This window comes from Stenella coeruleoalba, assembly GCF_951394435.1.
Source record: "Stenella coeruleoalba genome assembly, chromosome: 11".
Taxonomy (NCBI): domain Eukaryota; kingdom Metazoa; phylum Chordata; class Mammalia; order Artiodactyla; family Delphinidae; genus Stenella; species Stenella coeruleoalba.
The window spans coordinates 43,183,493-43,206,556 of NC_137157.1; the positions used below are offsets into that span (position 1 = coordinate 43,183,493).

The window sequence follows — 23,064 nt, forward strand, 5'->3', positions numbered from 1 at the left end:
TTTCCTGTTGCCTGGAGCTGGTATACCTTACCTGAATGTGACTATGGAGTCCTCCCCCATTGCTTTTCTAGGTAACATTAAATGTTGTGTATTTATTTCTTTTCACTGAAAACAGTATCTTCTATGCTTTATTCATGCAAGTCTGTTTTATTTCAGCTATTCTGGTTTACTAATTAATGTCATTAACTGTGGGTAAGTTAATAAGTTGTTTTTCCTGCAAGTCCTTAAGGTTTTAATTCAAAGAAGTGAAGTAAATTTCGGGTAGTTTAATAGGAGTCACTGATATGGAAAAATGTTTAATTTTTTTCTAATACTCGTATGATTTTTTAAGACACACAGCTATTCAGTAATGACTGCTGTGATTAAAAACTTTGAAAGACATAGACAAAGCCTATATTTAAAACCTCTGTGGACTCTCCATTTATTTTTTCTTTTTTAAAACTGAGATGTAATTGACATATAACATATACTTCAAGTGTACAACATAATAACTTGATATTCTTTGGACTCTCCATTACTTGCTGGATGATGCATACTCAGCATAGGATTTAATGTGCTTTGTTCTCAAAAGTCCATGATTTTATCTGTTTTTTCCTAATTTGATTTTTGTTAGCTAGTTTTTAGTATTGTTTTCTTCTAATTCCTTTTTACATTTCTTTACCTGATGAATCTTATGTCTCAATTCAAAGTGCGGGTGGTTCCTTTTCTATGAAGCTTTCCCTGATTCTGGCAAGAAAAACAAAAAAGAAACTAATAATTTCATCCACTCTAATTCAAAAACATTTGACACATATAGTTATCATAAAACATAAGATGTCCTACAGTGGTAATTTTGACAAGCTTATATTTGAATACTCTTGACTTTTTAAGAGATAGGCACTGCATATTCATTCTCACAATAATCTCAACAAATAATTGAACAATTAAAATTTGAATTCAATTAATGTATGCCAAATCAATTAGGTAAACAAAAATTAGTTTATAAAAGGAATGAGAACTTCTAGATTGTTACTAGAAATCCATTATTGATGTGTTTGCCTATATTTTTACTTTACTCAGATTATATTTGTATGGTTTTCTGCATTTGTCTTCTTCCTTATATTATAAATGTAACACTCCTTATTATGCACATTATGTGTCAAGATAATGTTTTGCTTTGAATCTGCTACAGTTTTCATTGCAAACCATTGATGGATTTTGACTCAGCTTGGCCTAATTTTAAATTTTAGCTTGGGAATTATGAGATTATAATTTAGAAATATTAGTAAAGCACGTATTAAAACAAGTGTATAAGGTAGGATGAAACATCTTAGCCATTTTTCATTGCAATGGAAATAATACTTTCTATTAAAAATCTCAAAGTGCCATGAGGATTAAATTAATGAACACACATAAAGCATTTGTAACAATGTCTGACACATAATAATCCTTGAATAAATGTTAGTGGATTCTTTTTCTTACTGTCAATGTCATTTGAATGAGGAATCAAAGAGATTTCTAGGAGAAAAGTTATCCTAAGGGAAGGACTGGTTTTTCTGAGTAAACCTTGTTGTTTTTTGGACAGTTTTTCCCAGTTCATCACTCACATGGGCTCATGTTTGAAATACAGAGACAGAAAAGGCTACAGTTTTGTCTTTGTAAAACATTAGAAAATAAAGGTTTAGTTCCCATTCTAGAAGAATGTAACATAAAAGAGAAAATAAGCATTTTCCTCACTTACAACTCAGAACATAGCATAAAGATAGCACTAAGGACTCCAGATATCCGAGCACCACCTTGGAGAGACCAGCAGTTTTCCAGGATCAGGGAAGGGAGTGGTGGTGCCTTACGTCAGGGCCAGGGGATGGCCTTGGCAGCCTAAGGGGCAGCAGAAGGCCATGGTGGCAGATCAGGGAACATGTCTAACATTCTTAGAGTGAACAGTGGCAGTTATCTCAAAATAGATCCAGCATAGAGCCTTAGGAGAAAAGCGTGTCAATAGTGCAGGGTGGGGGTTGGGGGAGTAATGAATAGGCAGATACAGAGGAATTTTAGGGCCATGAAAAGACTCTATAATATTATAATGATGGATATATGTCATTCTAGTTTCCCCAAACCCACAGACTATATGAATTTTTCCAAACCCATACAACACCAAGAGTGAATCCTAAGGTAAACTATGGAGTTTGGGTGATTATGATGTGCCAGTGCAGGTTCACTGATTGCAAGAAACTTACCATTCTGGTGAATGATGTTGATAATGGGGAAGGCTACACACATGTAGGCAAGATGTATGTGGGAAATCTTTGTACCTTCCTTTCAGTTTTGTTATAAAGTTAAAACTGCTCTAAAAAATAAAGTCTTTAATTAGAAAAAAAAATACTTCCCTCACATAAAATCTACTATTAGCTGCTAGTCTAGAGCCCTTCGAGTCTGATGATAAACTAGTGAGAGTATTTCAAATTATGGTACTACGGTTCTTTTTCTGGGTAACAAAACTAACAGAGTACCCCATACAAGTTAAAGAAGTGCAGAAACAACGTTGAACAGTAGTACGTAGCGATCAGATTGTAGAACTGTTTAAAAAAAAAAGAAAATTTAGTACTTATTTACAGAGTGATGAAGATATTATTTGATATTTCTTAGAAAAGTTATTTATACAGCATTCAAAAAAATTTTTAATTGAAGTATAGTTGATTTACAGTGTTGTGTTAGTTTCATGTGTACAGCACAGTGATTCAGTTATACATACATATATTTTTTTTCTTTCAGATTCTTTTCCTTTACATGTTATTACAAAATATTGAGTATAGTTCCCTGACAACATTCAAAACTTTAAATTAAAGCCTCTACGGTATTCTTATTAATATTTTATGATAATAAAGATACTAGGAAAGTAAAGAATCAAAGGAAGGTGACAAAATTGTCTTTGGCAGTTCACACAAGGTTGGATTTGTATATATCCCACAAGATAAGTTCAGTCTCTTGATATGCTTGATTAACATTCCCTATAAACAGAAAGAACTTTCCATTGTGAAAGTATCACGTGCATTTTTCTTCTGTCCGTCCTGTGCCTCACACTGAAGGGAGAACACGAACCTTACCAAAATATCTAAATTCAATAAAATATTATTCTAAACCTAAAATAAATATCTCCACAAAATAAGTTGTCTCCCACCTACAGAAGCTTATGCCCTTGTTATAATTACTTCAGAACTAAAAACTCCTCCTCTTAACACTCAAAGTGTGTGGGTTCTGAGAAGGCAGCACACAAACCTGATAATTTTAAAAGGAGTCTAATAATAGCAACATAATATTTTTCTTCTTCCAGATGCCCACATATAATCATTTACTTTTATTTTTCCTTCCTTTACTGACTTTTCCCTTTAAAATTCAGTTGGTCTATATCACTTATTCTGAACTAAATCTACATGTGTGAAATTTCTCCGTCTGCTTTTGCCATTTATTCAAATTCCTAAGAAAAAAATTGTAAAACATATAAGACCCAGATGACTGCACGTAGATTTAAAAATGCGTCGTAGACTTGATTCTTATGAAATCAACAAAAATCTTCTCAAGTATTATGAGTTTCTGCATTTCTGTGAAATACAGGAATATTAATAGTGATAACCATGATTTATTGAGTGTTTACTATTTAGTGCCATGTACAGTTCAAAAGCATAGCATTTGTAACTCTTCTAAAGATGGGTGTGGTATCTGCCCCATTTTACGGATGAAAATTGTGGTATAAAATGCTTTAATAACTTGATGATAGAAGTTTAAATGAATCTTGACATATTAATTTTCTTAAAAGCGTAAGAACTTCAGTTATATGTCTACTGCTCCATTTAGGCAAAATGAGAGGTCCTGGAAAGATAGAAAAGTCTCCTATACAGAAAAAGCAGAAGGTAAACAAAATACTTTTAGAAGAGATTTTGAATGCTGGAATCCATTTTTGGACTTCTGTTATTCACAGATCTCTTCTATTGAAGGCAAACTATGGTGTTATCTGATGTCACGTGGCTGACCGTCTGTCAAGCAAGGATTTGAATCTAGGCTGTCTGATTATATAACTTATGACACTACACTTTATGCATTGGAATTACAGTTTCTCTTTTTAAATTTTTATTTTATATTGGAGTATAGTTGATTTACAGTGTTGTTAGTTTCAGGTGTATAGCAAAGCGATTTAGTTATACATATATATATATCTCTATTCTTTTTCAGATTCTTTTCCCACATAGGTTATTACAGAGTATTGAGTAGAATTCCCTGTGCTATACAGTAGGTCCTTCTTGATTATCTCTTTTATATATAGTAGTGTGTATATGTTTATCCCAGCCTCCTAATTTATCTCTCCCCTTCACCCTTCCCCTTTGGTGACCATAGGTTAGTTTTCTAAGTGTGAGTGTGTTTCTGTTTTGTAAATAAGTCCATTTGTATCATTTTTTATATTCCACATATAAGTGATATCATATGATATTTGTCTTTCTCTGTCTGACTTACTTCACTTAGTATGTTAATCTCTAGGTCCATCCATGTTGCTGCAAATGGCATTATTTCATGTTTTTTTATGGCTGAGTAATATTTCATTGTGTGTATATATATATATACACACACAATCTTTATCCATTCATCTGTAGATGGACATCTTCTTTATCCATTCATCTGTAGATAGACATTTAGGTTGTTTCCATGTGTTGGCTATTGTAAACAGTGGTGCAATGAACATTGGGGTGCATGTATGTTTTCAAAGTATGGTTTTCTCCAGATAAATGTCCAGGAGTGGGATTGCAGGATCATATGCTAGCTCTATTTTTAGTTTATTAGGGAACCTCCATACTGTTCTCCATAGTGGCTGTACCAATTTACATACCCACCAACAGTGTAGGAGAGCTCCCTTTTCTCCACACCCTCTCCAGCATTTATTTTTTGTAGACTTTTTGATGATGGCCATCTGACCAGTGTGAGATGATACCTCTCTAAATAGACATTTCTCCAAAGAAGACATACAGATGGCCAAAAAGCACATGAAAAGATGCTCAATATCTCTAATTATTAGAGAAATGCAAATCATAATGACATTTATTTGATAGCATTACAATAGTGAAAATCACAAATTGCTTGGAGGTAATTCTGATTAGTAAATTATCATTCACAGAAACAATGGAATGGATTCTGTCATTTTGCTCTCTTAAGAGGAAATATATTTGTATCCTGGCATTGAAAATAGAGAAACAAATTCCCTTTGAAATAAAGAAAATTCTAGCCATTTCATGTTGCTGACACATAATCTTTGAGATTATGCACATTTTTCAGTGAGAGTTTATTTAAAAAACACAGTGGCAGCACACTTGTAAAAATAATTGTAAATACTGGCTTTCACAGTTTGTTTTCTTCTCATGGAACTTACTATTAGTTCAAATGGATAAAGTTAAAAGGATTATACCTGAATCAAATTTTAAAGAAAACAGGAGGTTAGCAAGTAGCAAATATAATGATCAGGACTTTTACCTAAAATAGAACTTCTGTATTTTACTAAGCTTTTATTCTCATTGCTTTGTGAAAAAAAAAGTGAATTTAAGAAAAGTATATTCAGGCCAACCTTATACAGGTCATGTAAGTTGTGTCCTGCCAGTGCACCTCAGTCAAGATAGCCAGCTGAGGCTAAAAACCCTCTCAACATGCTACTTGATGCAAGGCTGTGTTAGCCCTGAGGAAAACTGTGCCTTTTTCTAATTCATCTTCCCAGAAGTGGAGCCTTTTTCTAATTCGGCAAATGAGCCTTATGTAAAATCAGCAGACCTGAATATGTGGACTGGCCAAAATATTTTTCAGGGAACTTTTTTCTCCAAAGTTACTATTGCATAAGTATTTTGCAGGAAGAAACAAACATTGCTGGACCCAGGAGCCAAAGGCACAAAACTAAGTCTAAGCTTTGGCCATAACTCTATGATTCTGGCAAAGGGCCTAATTTATATTTACTTGGAGAGATGTTTGTTTAAAATTATTTCTGCATTATTATTTTGTTCTTTAAATTCTGAGATTTATGAATTGCTTATCAATGTTGACATTCAAATTATCTTGGGATGTATAGACTCAAGTATGTTTCCCATATTCTTTGATATCCCTGATGCATTTTGACATTAACATAGCACTTAACTTCATTGTTGAATCATCTAACACACAGGATTTACCAACCAAAAGAAAACTGTACTCTAAAGACATATTGAAGAACTGACAAGACAATGAGTACTATAGCTATCAAAAATTATAGAAAGATAGATGCACTTTCAATAAAATACATTAAATAATTCAGGAGTCAAGAGGAGGAATAATGTTTCTAATTTGGGGTAAGCATCTTTGAACCACCAGGGGCATCACTAGAGGCAAAGCAATGCCACATTATGATATTTCATTTATTATAATTTTTGTTGGTGATATAATAATGAGTACATTAAAAAAGTGAATTAGAAAATTCTAACACTGGTCATTCCCAACTTCAGTCCTCCTCACAAGATGACCAGCTAGCAACTATCCATAGATATGTTTGCACTTGTATACACTAATAATAAACTATCTGAAAAGGAAATAAAACATTTACAATAACATCCTAAAAAAATAAAAATACTTAGAATAAAAATCTGTTCACTGGAAACTATTAGGCATTGATGCATGATATTGAGGAAGACATAAATAAGTGAAAAGATAGTCTGTGTTCATGGATGGGAGAATTAATATTGTTAAAATGTCCATACTACCCATAGCCACCTATAGATTCAATGCAATCTCCATCAATATTCCACAGGCACTTTTTATAGAAATAGAAAAAAATATTCTAAGATTCATATGGATCCACAGAAGAATCTGAATAAAACCAAAGCAATCTTGAAAAAGAAGAACAAAGCTGGAAGCATCACACTTTTTTATCTCAAACTATACTACAAAGCTATAGTAACCAAAACAGTATGGTAGTGCCATTAAAACAGACACATAGACCAACTGAACAGATTTAAGATCTCATAAATAAACCCATACATGTACAGTCAACTAATATTTGAGAAGACAGTCAAGAATACTCAATAAAAGAAAAGATAGTCTCTTTGGTAAATTGTGTTATGAAAACTAGATATCCACATGCCAAAGAATGAAACTTTCTCCATCCATTTAATTTTAATGTGTATGTGATTTTATATTTAATTTTTTTGTGTAAACAACATAGACTTGGGTCTTGTTTTTTGATCCACCCTGACAATATCTGTTCTTAATTGGTGCAGTTAGACCATTCAAAGTGAATATGGATATAATTGGATTAATATCTACCATATTTGTTACTGTTTTCTGTTTTTTACTGTTTACTGTTTTCTGTTTACTGCCCTTATTCTTCTTTCTATTTTGTCTTCCATTCTTTCTCTGTCTTTTGTGATTTTAATTGAGCATTTTATATCATTCCATTTTTTCCTCCTTTCTTAGCATATCAGTTATACTTTTTTTACTCTTTTAGTGGTTGCCCTACATTTTGTAATATTCATTTACAACTAATCCAAGTCCACTTTCAAATAGCACTCTGCTGCTTTGTTTCTGTTGCACATACCGTATAATAACAAAATAATCCTAATTCTTCCTTCCCATCCCTTGTATCATTGCTGAAATTCATTTCACTCATACATAAGCATACAAAAGCACATATTGTATAAAATTATAAAATCAAGTACATTGTTGCTATTATTTTGAATAAACTGTTACCTAATTAGACAAGTTAAGTGAGAAAAATACATTTTTATTTTATCTTATTCCTTCTTCAATGCTCTTTCCTTTTTTTAAATGTAAATCCAAGTTTCTTAGCAGTACTATTTTTCTTCTTTCTAAAGATCTTCTTTTAACATTTCTAGAAAGGTCTACTGGCAACAAAGTTCCTCAATTTGTTTGTCTGAGAAAGTCTTTATTTTTTCTTCACATTTGAAGGATAATTTCACAAGGTACAGAAGTTCAGGTTGGTGTTTTTTTCCTTCGAACCCTTTAAATTTCTCACTCCACTCTCTCTTTATTTGCATGGTTTCTTGGGAGAAGTTGTATGTAATTCTTATCTTTGCTCTTCTGTAGGTAAAATATTTTCCCCACCTCCCCCTGATTTTTCTCAGGATTTTTTTCCTTAGATTTTCTTAGTTTGAAAATCATATGCCTATGTATATTTGGAGGGGAGCAAGGGGAGGCATTTATCTTGGTATTCTCTGAGTTTCCCGGATGTGTGGTTTGGTATCATATTAATTTGGGGAACTTCTCAGTCATTATTATTTTAAATATTTATTCTGTATATTTCTCTATCTTCTCCTTCCAGTATTCCCATTATGTGCATATTAAACCTTTTGTAGTTGACTTGCTGTTCTTGGATATTCTGTTCTGGAGTTTGTTTTCTTGTCGGTCTTTTTTCCTTTTGCTTTGCAGTTTGGGAGTTATCTATTGAGATATCCTTGAGCTCAGGGATATTTTTCCTCAGCTGTGTCCAGTCTACTAGTGAGCCCATCAAAGTCATTCTTCATTTCTGTTAACAGTATTTTTGACTCCTAGAATCTCATTCTGGCTCTTTAAAGAATTTCCTTCTCTCTGCTTATTGTCCATCTGTTCTTGAATGTTGTCTACTTTACCCATGAGAGCCCTTAACATTGCAATCATAGTTGTTTTAAATTCCTGGTCGGATAATTCCAAAACCCCTATCATGTCTGAGTCTGGTTCTGATGCTTGCTCTGCCTCTTTAAACTTTTTTTTGCCATTTGGTATACTTTGTAATTTTTTCTTTGATAGCTAGGAGTGATGTACTGGCCAAAAGGAACTGTTATAAATAGGCCTTTAGTAATATTGTGGTGAGGTGTGGGGAGAGAGGAAGTGTTCTATAGTCCTATGATTAGGTCTCAGTCTTTCAGTGATCCCGACCCTGGATTGTGAACCGCTCATATGCCTCCTGTTCCCCCTTCATTCCCCTATACATACTTAGGTGGAACAGGATGGCTAGAATCGGCTGGAGTCGGGTATTTCCGTTCTCTCAGTTAGGCTGTGATAAAATCCTAGCAGGTAAGACTCTGATTAAATAGTTTCTCCTGAGGACACACTTTGTTAAGAAGAGCAGAATGTTTTGGTGTTATTTCAAAATGGTTCTTTTCCCCCTCTCCCTACCAGAAGCATGAGGGGATATTTCACTAATACTCAAAGTGAGAACCTGGTAGAACTTTGGGAGGTAAAATTCACAAAAGTGTGTAGCCTACTGATAACTAGTCTTGGAGTTTTTAATTCTCAGAGTTGTTCACATTAAGCCTCTAGCAATTTGTCAATGACAGTTCAGGTTTTCCTACCCCAGCACTGATTAATGCAGAAGTTGCTATTCATAAGTTTCTACTTTGGTAAATTGTAATTGTCTGTATTGCCTTGTTGGTCTCTCCAATTTGGGGGAATTGTGCTCATACACAATAAAGAAAGGAACACATAGCCAAAGAAGCAGAGGGTAAGACATTGCCAAAAAATACCTTTTCCTAGGAAGTAAGAGAATATTTCTGAAAAATTATTGACATCAAAATTTAATAAATGCAGATTTTATAAAATGACATACAAGATGAGATGATAAGAAAACCAGATTTAGATGGATTAGGAATTCCTTGATAGACATTCAAAATATAAAAAGATGAATGAGATAAGAGAAGAGCTTATGAGAATTAAGACTACAATGAAACAATAAAAAAAGCATTAGAACCAGTGTATCTACTCTGAATAGGAATCTAAGGTCTCTGACCTTTTTTATGTTCTTACTTTTCTCTTTATTCTCTTCAGTGAAAAAGGAATTGCTACTGCAAAGTTGAGAACATTCGTGGGACCATCTCTCTAGTGGTGAGTCACTGAAGATTTTGATCTTCTCTTTCATTTTATTCATTTGATGTCATCAGACTTGTAATAGAAAGGAATGGTTCCTGAAAAATCTCAGCCTGTCCATCTTTTCCTCTCTTCTTCATTTCTTCTCCCACCTGACATTCACTGCTACACTAAAGTAGGTTAGCTCTATTCTAGGTTTGAAAGAGAAAGACCAACTGTCTATAGTCTTTATGATCATGATGGGTAAGTTAATCATTTCCCTCTAAATTCTAAAAAGATCTTAAATTTTGTTTTGGGTATTGTAGGGTAGGGACAATGAAATGGTGTAGCTCTCAGAACCTGTTTTTGCCTTATTGTATTTGTTTAACTCACATAGAATGAAGAAATGCTATATTTCTCTATGCTTACGTGTATTTTCCCATATATATCCTTATGTATATCATGTAGATGTGTAGTAGATAGATAGATAGATAATGTTGGAAACCATTTAAATAAGACAACTTGATCCTACCTGGTACAAGAATTAAGAAATCCTCAGCTTCCTAGACTAAGAATTATATAATTTCATTTCTGTAGAGCAAGAGTGAAAAGATGAAAAGGATGTGCTGGAAATGAGAACCTTGGAAAACTCTCCAAATGTGCAGGGGAATCAGACAAAGACATTTAAAAATGTGGAGAGAGATGACAGCTATAGAAGATAGAGGATAGCATACCGAGAAATTGCCTACATACTAGAAACAGATGAAAGAACAAATAAAATTTAAAAATCAATAGTACAGTTGAAAAATGTTCTAGAGTTGAAGACTTAAATTTATAAGTAAAATAATGCTCACAATATACCATAGAAAAAGAATAAAGGGATTCAAACCTTGAGATCCAAAAATTTAGAACATCAGCAGTATTTTTTAAACTTTATAGATATCTTGGCAGGGAAAAAATGGTAACCGCACATGACTTAAAGGAAAATTAGGGTGTCCTTAGACTTCCCTTCACAACAATAAATTCAGAGGACAATAGACCAATACTTCATATAGAAGTCATTAGTGGGCCCGTGGCTCTACCCAGGACCTAGACAGGCTTTGTTTGGCTTATACAACACTCTTCAAATGTGAATTTCATTTTAAAATGTAGCTCTGTTTTCTCCTCAATAATAGTAAGATTTGGCACTGCTGGTCCCATATTTCCTCAAGGTAACAATGAGCTGGGACTGAGTAGTGCCTGCATCACATTCCTGCTTCTTCCAACTTTTCTCCCAACACTGAGGGAAATTATCAGTTGCTGTTTGCCATAGGGTTTGCCATGTTGCTTTTAAATAAAGAGATATTTCTATACACTTATGGTTCTATCAGCAGTGCAAAAATGAAAGATAAACAGAAAGACTACATGCTTTAAGAAAAATAAAAGAGAAAATACTTCTATGTGGAGTCTTGTTTTTAAGAGGCAAATATTCCTTTTTACCCATGATAAAAAATTTTTAAAAAGTACCTAAAACTTGTTTCATGGATTTGCTTAATCTTATCCTTTCTAGGCATTTGAAGTTTTAAACTCATTTGGTGATTTGAAGTGAAAGTTTGGTGCTTAATTATTCTACATTTTGAATAGTTTTTCCTTTTTTTTTCTCAGAGAAACGGAGAGATTTATCTCAGATAAGCCATAGTTCATAGGCTATCAGACTCAAGGGCTGTTTCTTGAGGAAACAGACAAGCAGGCACACAAACTAGTGGGAGTCTTATGCTCACCAAAAAGTAAACCTAAATAAAATTTTCTTTTTTATAGTTGAATTTGCCCCCCAAAACAATTTTAGGATATAAAATATATTTTGTAGAAAAATAGCAAAATATATAACAAAGTTGCATACAAATAGAAACAAGGAGCAAGATGATTGGTCATAAACAAGTATAGTATTTGTTTTTGTAATTGCTTCTTGAAGCATATTTATGATGCTTGCTGAAGTCTAACTACCTGCCTTCCTCTTTCCACCTTCCTGAGTTCTCTTTTAATTAATTGCCTCTCATGCTTTTGCCGGGGTTTCTAATTGTATCTAGCTGGGAAGAACAAGGAGAAACAAGACTATATGTACCATCTTCTCTGGACTCTTAGTCTCACAGGATACTCTTTGAAAATGCATTTATTTAAAATTTTCCAAGGAGAAAGTAGTAAAGACCCAAGTGCTTTAATAAGTAATAAATTCTGTAATACAATGAGTGCTTGCATTTGCTGGGAAAATATTTTAGGGTAAATTGGATGACACTTCTTGGTAAAAGCCCACTACGCTAAGGCCAACCTCAGGGTATCTGGTGTGTATACAACCAGGCAATAATTATGCCATTTGCTCTCAAGAATAACAAATGTGGGGCCTTTAAAATGGATGTACCTGTGCACATTTTTCTTTAAAATTCATGATTCCAAAATGTTCTTGATCTTTGTTCATACAAAAATAAAATTTGGAACAGAGGTTGGAAGATTGGAACTTATGGAGGATCAAAAACAATTAATAATTTGACTTTAACTCCATTTGTAAGTAATAATAAAAATTATTTTTATTATTATAGAGTCACTTTCTTGATGAAAAATCTCCAATGGGCTGATATTGCCTAGAGAATTCTATACTCTTTAGTTATCCATCTATTTATACTACAGGTTTATTCCATAAAGAATCACTATACAAGATGATAGATAGATAGAATTTATGGTCTCGGATCAAAGGCAATATAGAGATATGAAAGTAATAAACCAGAAGTTAAAATTGATAAGGTAATGCAAGGCAAATGGTGGCACAGTTTCTACACTTGGAATTCTCATTGTTAGAGCCTCATGAACAAGACTTTCTGCATAATATAACAGAAAATGGATTTGACAATGTTCTCAAAATTAAATACAATAACGCATTTTATACAATGCTTCTTATAATGTTACTCAGAATACTATAAAGTGAATGGCATAACAACAAAATACAAGTGAGTTAAAGTATTTCACCTGAGCCCAACCATTTTGATTCAGCTTCATAAACCTCTGATGTCATGGCTTCATCCAAGTACAAAATTTAGATTATTTATAAGACTGCATATGTTGTAAGTTAAGACCTGTAAGTAGTACTTCTTATAACAAGGATTTTCCTAAGGATTAGTTGAGAGAGTTCTAGGTTATATTCTTTATCAAGATCACATTTTAGTAATATTCTGTATTCAGGGACAAACTTTAATTTTAACATTTAATAAAGTGAAACGAGTAGGAATTGGGTAGGGTACCCTTTGGAGGCTTAAAAAACCTGCCTGCCTGAATAAAATTTTATCCTCCACTGCTTACAGAATATAAAGAAGGCCCTTCCCCAAATGGTTCCTGATTAGACTTGATTTCCAAATCATTGGAATTAAAACTTCTGCGGGAGGAATATCAGTTTATTTGGTACCATAATAATTCAGTCAGCAAATATGTATTGCATGTCTATTATGTGCTCATTATTCTATGCTCTGAGCATACAGTAATGAGCAATAGTAAGCCCTGGTTTGGACAAAGCCCTTTTGTCATGAAGGACCAAAAGCAAACAAACAGCCAGTACTTAAGCACAGAGAGAAAAAGGGAATAAGAAGCAGTGAGATGAAGAAGAGTGGACAGTTCTTTCATGAGTATTTCGCCAAAGAGAGTGAAGCTAGTAAAATATTGTTTGGCAAATGTGTGAGTTCCATGTGGTGGGAGGTCCATGGAGTATGTGGGACAAAATGAGATCATAAATTGATCTTAGATGACATAAATTAGATGACAGAGAGAAACTGGAGCAAGTTGAGGAGAATAGCATTACATGAACCAGTTTAGATGGTTCTAGCTTTAAACTTTTGTGTGAGGGGATGAACTTCGGGATATGATTTATGAGCTGTCAGCTGCATAGTGTAGGGGAGGACTTGGTGGGGCCAGAAGATTCCAGCTATCCCTTCCAATATAATATTTCAATATAAACCCTCAATCTCTGCACTTGCTGCAATAGAGAAATTAACATTAATGAACCTGACTTAAAGCTTTGCTATTACCATTCCCTGTGCTTCTCCTCAGATGTCCTTGACATATTACTTATATTTCAATGCCCTGCCTCAATTTTGCTTGAGAGAGGCTAATCTGCTCTCACTCTGTTCAACCAATAAACTTTTCTTACATGTATCTCATCATATATTCATATTATAAATTTTGTTTGAATTTATCTCAACCCACAGAATGATGGGATTTTGTCTTACGTTTCCACGAACCCTCTAGTACCAAACGAATAGACTTATATACATATTATCAGTCCTCTTTTTTCCTTATGAATTGTCATTTAAAAAAATTCAGAGCTTAGAGGGAAAATATAATGTGGTGCTAACAGGTAAAATAAACTTTATTGTGGTCTCCAATTACATAAGACAGAATTCACATTGGTCAGTCTCCTGTTGAAGGTGTTCCCTTCTCTAGTTTTCCTTAAATCAATTACTTTATTTTCATGCAAATTGAAAATTATACATATACAGTAGTTCTTCAAACCTGTAAAACAATTTTCCAAATGTAAATTTCATAGAAGACTTACCATTTAAGAAAGGTACACCTATAAATATTCCCATTCATAATAAACAAGCTGAAAGAGTGCTTTTCTGTTGAAATAATGCATTCTGATGGAATGTTAGCAAGCAGCCAGAAAAAGTAGGCGTTTGGAAAGGGGGTAATAAAACTATGTATAATTCTTGAATTGTGTTCTCGTTTGATATGAAATGACCTAGATTTTTGGAATTCTAGATATAAGAGATGACTTTTGAAAACAGATAATTAAAATATTGCACAATTATTCCAAAGAAGAACTATTGCAGATATTTTTAAACCTTTTAAATTTCAAAGCATAAGACAGAAAAAATAATCAAATTGTTTCCTAACTTAACTACTTATTCCACATTTCTATTGCCTTATAGTTCTGTTTTGATGCAACATTTTTCTGTGATTTACATACGATATTCTGAAACCATGTAATTCTATAGTGGCTGTTGTGCAATGTGTTTAACTTCTAGCTCTTCTCTTGATATAACATCTTTTCTCTTTGCTTTTCTGACACTTTGTTCTCCAATATAGAGTAATTTAATACAGAGGTCCCCGACCTTTTTAGCACCAGGGACCGGTTTTGTGGAAGACAGTTTTTCTGCAGTCGTAGGGTGGGGGGCTGGAGTAGGGGGGTGGGAGATGGCTCAGGCAATAACACGAGCAATGGGGAGCCATGGGGAGTGGCAGATGAAGCTTTGCTCGCTTGCCCGTGATCACCTGCTGTGTGGCCCAGTTCCTAACAGGCCGCGGACCGATAATGGTCTGCCGCCCGGAGCATTGGGGACCCCTGATTTAATAGACACAAGTTACACTTTGAGCCAAAGTTATTTATTTTTTCTTTAGAATAAAACAGTAGGCATTATTGAATTTGATCTGTCTTGTCTTTGTCAAATTTCTACGGCTGTGTAATTGCTTTGTACTGTGTGAACTTGAACTGCGTGACATGTGTGAAAATTACTAAGTAGTGCTGAAGATTTAACTAATTAACTCCTACCAGTCAATGAGCAATGCAATTTTATTGTTCCCATGTACACAAATATCAATGGACCTTTTGAAGGCTGTGTCTTTACCGTACTAACTGATATGTGCTTCCAACAGAAATTTAAAGCATCTCTCGTGTATTTAAAAGAGAAAATTGTCAGTTTGAATAAAACAATTTTTATTAGAGTTTGTACTCTACTACATTCTCCTGTGTCCAATGTCAAATGAAGAGTTATTTGAAAATGTAACCTTTGCTTGACAAGATGAACTTCTAAAAATCCTTCATAATCTGTAATGTGACCATCTGGATTCTAAAAGACATTGTTTTCACCTGGATATATCAGTGTAGGATTTCTGTTTTGTTGGTTATGGTGGCTGTTTGTTGGTTGGTTGATTGATCTGTTTTAGTTTTGCTTTCTTTGATTTTGCTCAGGTTTTTTTTTTTTTTTTTAATAGTAATGGTGACACCTTCCCTCTAAAAGGTTGACATTGCCTCTTACCTGATTTCATGTGGCTGAAACAAGTTCCTGTGTCTGTGTAACTAGAGAAGGGAAGATGAGGAAAGAAAAAGGAAGTATGAGAGAATCATTCTGTAATTTTTAAAGACATGAGTACCTAATATTTTAATAAAGGAAGTGTTGCTGAGATGAATGGAATATGCACTATTTCTGAGGCCATTGATTCATTCACTCATGTATTAACTTGATAAAGCAATAAATATTTATTCAGGACTCAGAGTGTTCTAGATACTCTATAACAGAGACTCCAAGGATGGAAACAGTTCCATCCTTGTCCTTTAAACGTTGGATTATAATAAGAGGAAGACAGATATCTAAACCAATATTTACCATTGAATGTCATAATTCCTCTGGGAAACAAATGTAGATATTTCAGTGGGGACAAAGGATTCCAGTTCTGCCTTGCAAGTGGGTAAAGATTACGGAAGACATCTACTTAATAGATGTAGGTATTTGGTGTTTGTTAGCCATGTGTTAGGGTAAGCTGAAAATCCTTAACGAATAGCACTCCCTTCCATTTCAGTGATAACACAGCAAGAAGTTTATTATTTTTTTATATGCAAACATCAAGGGTAGGTTTTCAGATAGCAGAACAATAGCTGCACACAATTATTCTGGCCAGGCTGATGGTTACTTGGCATTTTTAACTCATGCCTTCCAAGACCCCCTGGGCAAAATTCTTCCCTCAGCTAAAGGAGAAGACATGGAAAGGTGCTTATAGGTTTTGGGGGCCAGGCCTAGTAGCCATACACATCTCTTCAGCTCACAGAGGTTGGAGAGCCACACCTAACTGTAGTGGACACTGAAAGAACCGGAGAAAGGGAGAAGAGATTTTGATGGACAGCTGAGAAATATTTCCAAAAAAAGGGAAAGATAGCATATTCAAAGTTTCCTGAGTTTGAGCATCCTTGATGTATCTTTAGAAAGAAACAAGTTGTAGTTTGATAGAAGTCATGCAAAAGTCTTTTGATTTTGTTCTTTGGACAGTGGAGGAGAACTAGTCAATTATTTTGGATAATGAGCAGATTTGATCATCTTTTATTAGAGGCTATAAAGCTGATAAAAACACACTTTAACCTTAGTGTGAATATGTTCTTTAAGCCAACTGAACAGTTCAGATTTATGATTTTTCAGTTATAGTAGGCAATCAGATACCTGCTAGTGTAAATACCAGCTTAAATATCAGCAGACTCATCTGATTTACATAATTCATTAGCATTAATATTTTAGGGAAATTGGGAGACAGGTTATATTGAGATCTAAAATAATTATTTTTGTCATAAAATCATTCAAGTGAGAAAGTAACACTATTTCTCTACTAAAAGTTATTCCAAAACTTTGGCACTATTCTGCTCCAAGTACACTATACTATGAATCAGTTTCCATTTACTGAATACCTACTATGCTTTATTAGATATACCTACACACAAATAAATATAAAATTGATAATTCTCACCAAGATTAATTTTGAACTTCTAACTTTGGTGTGTTAGGTTTTTTTAAAAGACTATTATAGCACAGCACTGAAAACAGACTGCAGCACATATACATACCATAAAAATAATCAAAGGTAATGTTTATCATTTATATATTTATTTGACCAAAAATTTTTTCAGCACCTATTATATGCAAAGAATTGTTCTACGTGCCTGAGCTGCATCAGGGATTTTAAAAAGTCTTTTCCCTTTGGTACTTACATTTTAGAAGGAAGACAAAATATAATGAATAAGAAAACTATATAGTATATTAAAAGGTAATATGAACTATATGAAAAACAGTAGAGTATGGTAGGAGAGGTCAAAAAAACAGAGGGAAATGGATTGCGATTTTATATGGGTTGCTCAAGGGCTACCTCACTGAGAGATGATATTTTAGTAAAGAACAAAGGAATTAATGGAGTTAGCTATTTGGGAGAAAGGCTTTCCAGACAAAGGAAATAACAGAGCAAAGGCCCTAAATACCAGAGCAAAGGCCTTGCAGCTAGGGAGGGAGAGTAGCCCCCAATATGGTCAGAGAGATAACTGGGAAGAAGGTGAGAAATCATACAGGGTCTAACAGGCTATTAGAAAGATGTTGGCTTAATTCTCAGTAACAGGAATGATTACAAGATTTTGAAGAAAGGAATGATATAATATGCCTTTTGTTTTAAAAAGATTATTATTTCTGCTGTGTTGAGGATAGAATAGGGAAGTGGTTAACAAAGGAAAAGGCCAGGATATTATTTAGGCAGCTCTTGCAGTTATCCAAATGAGCAGTGAGATGGGGGATAGCATAAGGATGTTGAGAAGTGGTTGATTCTGAAAATATTTTGAGAGAATAACCAAAAGAACTATGTGATGGGTTACACCTGAGATTTGAGAGAAAGAGGTAAGTCAAGGTGACTCCAAGACTTCTAGCATGTAAAACTATGAGGATGATGTTGCCCTCAACAGGGATGTGGAAAGACTATGGAGAGACAGGTTTGCAGAAAGGGGAGATTATTTTTGGATCGGGTGGGATGTCTATTGGGCATCTGAGGAGAAATACTGAATAGATATCAAAGTCTGGAGTTCAGGAAAAAGAGTTAGGCTAGGCACAGAAATCTAGGATAATGATAACACTTGGAGGTAGTTCATGTTTAAAATCCAAAACTGAATTTAATGAATTTATATGCAGTGAAGTTATCAAATTTATTTTTCTTTATGTTTCATTCCTATAAGACATAGTCTACAAATTATATCTTCTATTACATATTTACACTAATTCCCTTGAAAAAATAGACCTTTTAGTTTTAAAACCCCTCCACTGAGCAACAGAAGTAAAAGTATATAACTTAGGAAATCTCCAGAGAATACACTGTGAGCTCCCTCTGCTGTTACTGGAGACTCAGATATTAAGAAAATTGGCAAATACTCGTGATACCTAAACTAAATAACTGCCAGATATTTAAAGAAAAAGAAAACAATACGAATGGAATATGAACATGGAGTTTAAACAATATTAAATGGTTCAACACTTTCCTCTGTTTAAAGCAGATAATACATTAAGAATGTTAGTAAAACACTGCAGTTGAACTAATTGATTCCTCTTTTAAAATTTAAAAATACTACATAGTTTTCATTTTTTAAGTAAAATCACTTACATATTCACCAATTAAGACCATGGAGAAATGATCAGATCAAAAGAGAATGCCTCTATTTTCTTTAAGAAGAATTATGTTCATATTGCCTTCTCAATAGAACAGAATATGTTTTGTTTAAAATTTAATTATTTAATGGATATAATTTTGTGAGATTCATAACCAGCAACTAAAATCTAGAATGGCTAGTCAGTAGTTTCCAGTTGGCAAAGTGACCATGGATTTAAAATTGATTAGAATCATCAAGAAAAATATATATTAAAATTTCCTTTGAGGTGGCAAAGCACAGAGTATTTTGAGAAAGTTTATATCACATGGTTAAATGTGGTAAAGCTCAGGAATTACAATTTAAACAAAAACGTAGATAAGAATGCAAAAGTAATGGCTTAAAAGGCCCCCACCTGTCTCTCTAGGTACCATTTTATGACTTTACTCATTTTAGAACCTTAATAAAATAGTTGTAGTTCTCCAGTTGCATCATATACCTCACTTTGTCTTATATGAGTATTTATTTGACTTTTCTCAATAGTTAACTGATGACCTCATTAGTTAGGTAAGGTGTCTCTCCTCTGTACATACAAAACCTACAGGCTCTGAAATCAAATATGACTGGCATTTTATCCTGGCTCTGCTACCTCATGCTTGTGAAACTTTGGGCAAAATATTTAACCTTCTCAGCCTTAATTTTTCCTCTGGACATTGGAAATAACATAGGTAATACATACGGTTGTCAAAAAAATCAGTGAAATAATATATGTAAAGCACCTAGTATAGTTTGGAACACAAAAGATACACTCTGTGTACTGTAGCTATTAATATTCTATAATTAATATCTTTCACAAAACATCACAATGTATGGTAACTGTTAATATTTGTATGTCTCTATTATAAGAGTTCAGTTTCTTTCAGAGTAAAGAGCTTCATGTTTTCTATATTATCTTTAGAACCAAGCTGAATATATGGTATAATGGAAACAAGCAATAAAACATTTTGAATTAGTGAATGCAGATGGATTAATGACATTCTCAAGTCCTTATTTAAAATTAACTTAAAGGGGGCTTCCCTGGTGGCGCAGTGGTTGAGAGTCCGCCTGCTGATGCAGGGGACGTGGGTTCGTGCCCCGCTGTGTGAAGATCCCACATGCCCCGGAGCCGCTGGCCCTGTGAGCCATGGCCGCGAAGCCTGCGTGTCCAGAGCCTGTGCTCCGCAGCGGTAGAGGCCACGACAGTGAGGGGCCCACGTACCGCAAAAAAAAAAAAAAAAAAAAAAAAATTAAAGGAAAAAATATGTTAGAGAGTAATATACCATTAATGTATAAGTCTGTGAATTAATATTTTTATGGAGTTAATCAATTAGACATAATAATAGTAAAAAAATTGAAAAGTAAGTCATTTGCATTGGATAATATTATACACTCTTTGTTGCTTCTTTCCTCAATGCCCTCAAGTTATTAAATGTAGCAGCAGACAGGAGGGACAGGTAATCATATAAAATGATAGTTGTAACTAAGGCAACCATGTCATTTCTTTCTGTTTTTCTTTCTTTCCATTTTCCTTTAATCAATAAAAGCTCTCAAATGAAATGGAACATTGTGTTTATGCTAATTTACCTTTTTGCTTGATTTTTCTCAGGTGTTTTCCTGCTGTGTACACTGTAATTATTCTCATTTTTAAACAAAAAAGTACTCTTTTCAAAGAAATATTTAGGGCATCGCTTTATTAGAGTTTCTTAAAATTTGACACATTAAAGTAAATGGAAGTCACTCTTAACAGTGAAATTCCTAATATTTCAACAACACCGAAGTCTATTTTGTGAACTTTTGATACTTTGAAATTAGTTTGCCAGAATATGAAAGCATTTATTAGTAGACAATTTTATAGAGAGATATGAATTCCTCATAAAAATCCAGTTTAAAAGAGCAAGCACATAATGTAAAAACTGACATTTTCTATATAATTAATGGAAAATAGTGTACTACTGGATGTTAATGATTTATTCTTGTTTAACAGGAATAAAGGAAATAACATTTCAAACCATTAAATTTCCCTGAGTTACTTAATTAAAATTCTACTGTAAAGCATTATAGAACTTAAAGAACCTTTCATTCAATAAGAAATTTAAAAGACAAATTTTAAAAAGGGCTCACATGAAAAAAATTCTGCTGCTAACTCTATTATCATGTGAAGTAGTTTTATCTTTCTTGGACTTAAAAAAAAGTGACATTTGAGTTCAAAAGCCTTGAAATATGATTGGTTATATCTAGCTGTATATAGTGTGACAAGATGGGTAAGTAAAGGCATTCTTGGCAGCATCAAGTACATAGAAAATTCCAGAGGTGTGAAAAACCATAATGCATTAGAAAAACTTCAGGTGGGATTATAGAATATGGGGAGAGGTAGAAGAACTTTGTGTTTTTTCCTGTCTTACACGTATATCTGTTAAGTGCAAACCATGGCCCAAGAAATAGGCAATTTTGGTCTACTTGAGATATTCAGAAATAACATATATTGCAAAGTAGAAATCACAAACTTTTAGCTAGATTGACAATGAATAAAAGAAAGAGGACATAAATAACTAAAATCAGAAATAAAGGTAAAGACATTATTAACTTTATAGAAATAAAAATGGTTATAAAATAAAAATGTTATAAGCAATGGCCCAGTAACAAATTAGATAATCTAGATGAATTGGAAAAATTCCTAGAAATACACAAATTGCCTAAACTGACTCAAGAAGAAACAGAAAATCTCAACAGATCTATAATAAAGAAAAGAGATTAAATCAGCAATCAAAAACCTCACAACAAAGAAAGTTTAGAACAGACAGATTCACTGGTGAATTCTACCAAACATTTAAATAAGAATTAATACCTATCCTTCTCAAACTAGTTTAAAATATAGAAGAGGAAAAAACACTTCCTAATTCATTCTATGCAACCAGCATTACCCTGATACAAAAGTCAGATAAAAACATCACAAAAAAAGGACATTACAAATATCCCTTAGGAATACAGATGCAAAAATCCTTAACAAAATACTAGCAAACTGAATCTAACAGCATATTAAAAGGATTATACACCATGACCAAGAGGGACTTATCCCAGGAATCCAAGAATGGTTCAAAAAAGAAAATAAATCAATGTAATACACCACATTAATAGAATGAAGAAAAAATCAATAATCATTTCAATCTATGCATAAAAGGCCTTTGACATAATAATATTGTATAATATATTAATAGTTGAAAGTTGCTAAGAGAGTAGATATTAAATGTTCTCACCACAAAAAATGATGTTGTGGAAGTGTTAACTAATATTATTTTGTAATATACAAATACAACAAATCAACATGCTGTACACTTTAAATTTACACAATGCTATATGTCAGTTATATCTCAATAATGTGGGGAAAAAGGCCTTTGAAAAAATTCAAAACCTTTTCATGATAAAAAAATATACTCAGAAAAATAGGAATAGAAAGAAACCTACTCAACATGATAACTGGCATTTATGAAAAACCCACAGGTAAAATCATACTCAGTGATGAAGATTGAAAGATTTCCCCAAAGATTGGAACAAAAAAAGCCACAAAAAATCACAAAAGTCATAAAGATCAGGAATAAAAAAAAAAATCACAAAAAATTAGAAACAAAAATTACAAAAGCCACAAGGATCAAGAGCAAGACAACCCGGGGCTTCCCTGGTGGCACAGTGGTTAAGAATGCAATGCAGGAGACACGGGTTCGAGCCCTGGTCCGGGAAGATCCCACATGCCGTGGAGCAACTAAGCCCCTGTACCACAGCTACTGAGCCTGAGCTCTAGAGCTCGGAAGCCACAACTGCTGAGCCCGTGTGCCACAACTACTGAAGCCCGCGCGCCTAGAGCCTGTGCTCCACAACAAGAGAAGCCACCACAATGAGAAGGCTGCGCACCTCAGCGAAGAGTAGCACCCTCTCGCCGCAACTAGAGAAAGCCCGTGCACAGCAACAAAGACCCAATGCAGCCAAAAATAAATAAATTAATTAAAAAAGAAAAAGAAAGAACAAGACAAATCGCT

General features: G+C 33.7%; 1 long non-coding RNA gene across 1 annotated transcript in view; it reads left to right on the plus strand.

Annotated features, from left to right (window-relative positions):
• The window catches only part of LOC307194017, a 278,895-nt gene that overhangs the window by 133,903 nt on the left and 121,928 nt on the right, over positions 1–23,064 (plus strand). Inside the window, exon 2 of the long non-coding RNA XR_013830484.1 lies at positions 9,799–9,855. This is a non-coding gene — a long non-coding RNA (uncharacterized lncRNA). The remainder of the gene's footprint in view (positions 1–9,798; positions 9,856–23,064) is intronic.